This window comes from Myotis yumanensis, unplaced genomic scaffold (assembly GCF_028538775.1).
Source record: "Myotis yumanensis isolate MYYU_CA2020_CCGP unplaced genomic scaffold, mMyoYum1.0.hap1 SCAF_3, whole genome shotgun sequence".
NCBI classification, from domain to species: Eukaryota; Metazoa; Chordata; class Mammalia; order Chiroptera; family Vespertilionidae; genus Myotis; species Myotis yumanensis.
The window spans coordinates 101,755,316-101,757,310 of record NW_027223754.1 but is presented as its reverse complement, the minus strand read 5'-3'; the positions used below and the strand labels follow the sequence as shown (position 1 = coordinate 101,757,310).

The following is a 1,995-nucleotide window of genomic DNA, read 5'->3' as shown; positions in this document are numbered from 1 at the left end:
GTCCCAAACAGTCTAATAGTATTTTTTTCACTTACCAGAAGACCTTTGCCAAGGTCTCATGGCCAGTAAGTGGTATGTTCAGGATTTGAACATAGCCTGGCTCTGGAAACTGTGAAAGACCAAGATAAAGATGTTGGATTTTTTATAGCAGGCAAGGAGAGTCACTGAAGAGTTTCAAGTTGGGGAGTGACATAAAGAGCTTTTTAATAAAGCTCACAATCTCTACTTTGCTTCATCTTTCCATGTAGATAAATTCAGCAACAGTAAGTAGCCCCAAAGAGGTAATGACATCCATTTTTTGAAGAGTTCCTGATGGGGTCCAGCTAATATGGGCTTCATTCAACACTGCCTCATAATCTTGCTCAGTCTTCAAATAAGCTTATACCTACTAAAGGGACTAGCTGGTCAGAGTCAAGCAGGATCTGGGTAGAGAAGCCAAAATGAAGGGAAGAATAGACTGACTAAAGACCAGGAGCAGGAAGACCAGCCATCTTTTCATCGTTGGCCTGTGGATTGGGGGATCCTGGAATCCACAGATGAGTCTTTTGGTGTTGCCTGAGATGGTCAGATCTCATGAATTCTTGGCCTGCATTGATCACATCTATGCGGCCTGTATATGGTGTGTATCCACATATGCTGTCCAAGCTCATCAGAATGGAAGAAAGACCACGTAAAACCTTCCCACTCACATTTATAGGGCCTCTCAATTGTGTGTTTGCGTTGGTGACTCAGGAGGTGGGAGCACTTGGTGTAAGCTTTTCTAAAGTTCTCATACTGGCAGCAGTAAGGCCTTGCAACTGGACATCTGCTCCTGTGAGCCTTTCTGGGACCCTGCAATTCTGCTCTGCTCTTTGTGGAGAAGGTATGGGCTGCTCAGATATGAAGGGGTCTTCCTGGGAGGCTGGCTGGCTAACAAGAGTTCAGGGATTTTAAAGTCAGCAATGACGAGGACCCATTTGAGGGCATTCCACAGTTGTGGGGATCTCTAGGTGGCAACATCTGAGCCAAAGAGGAGAGCCCTGCTTGGACCCCAGCAGATGGCAATAACATTTTAGGTGTCAAAGGGTTTCTATCAGAATGACCAGAATAATGCATTATTGGTGTCCTAATGTGGAACGCTGTGACTGGTGGCCCATGGGGGGCATGCTTAGATTCCCACTGAAGGTCATGACCACCCTTGGAATATTGGGCTCTCCAAAGGACATCATTTGGGACCCCTTGAAAATCATCATTCCTGTTAGAGAGGGAGACATTCTCTGACAGTAAATCATTTGGGAAGGAGGGAAAGTCACTTGGGGTCAAAAGTTCACATTATGCTCAAGGCAGTAACACACTAAACTGTGGCCCCATTTCATTTGCATTCTGCCTGGGCTCCTGAGCAGAAACCTAGGGGATCTTCTCCAACTGTGGACCCTGAAGGATGTGTTGAATGCCTGATGTGCCATGGTTCTAAGAGGTGTGCACTCCACTGCTTTTGGGAGCTGGAGACATGTCCAAGATGCACATTGACTTCTCAATATTTCCTGCCATCTGGTGCGGAGCTGCCTGCCACTGGTTCAGCACCTCCTCCTCTTGCTCCATCTCAGCCTGGGATCCATGCACCACGGAACTATGTGCGAGTCCAGACCACGTCCGGGCAGAGCTGAGCCCCGCTGCCTCAGCATCACAGGTTGAATGTCGATCTGTTTATTTATTTATTTATTTTTAAAAAAAGATTATGTTTTTATTGATTGTAGAGAGAGAGGAAAGGAGAGGGAGAAACACATAGATGAGAGAAACATCAGTTGACTGCCTCCTGCATGCCCCCTACTGGGAATCGAGCCCACAACCCAGGTATGTGCCTTGACCAGGAATTGAACCAGCATCCTCTTGGTGCATGAGATGATGCTCAACCAACTGAGCCACACTGGCTAGGGATCTTCTGTTTCTTGAGGTAGACCTGTATGTCTCTGAATTTCCCTCTTAGAACTGCTTTGGCTGCGTCCCATAGATTTT

General features: G+C 46.7%; 1 pseudogene; it reads right to left on the bottom strand.

The window, feature by feature from the left end:
• Positions 1 to 461: 461 nt before the first annotated feature.
• LOC139005132 (Krueppel-like factor 17) lies at positions 462 to 1,581 on the bottom strand (annotated as a pseudogene).
• Between the last annotated feature and the right edge of the window lie 414 nt (positions 1,582 to 1,995).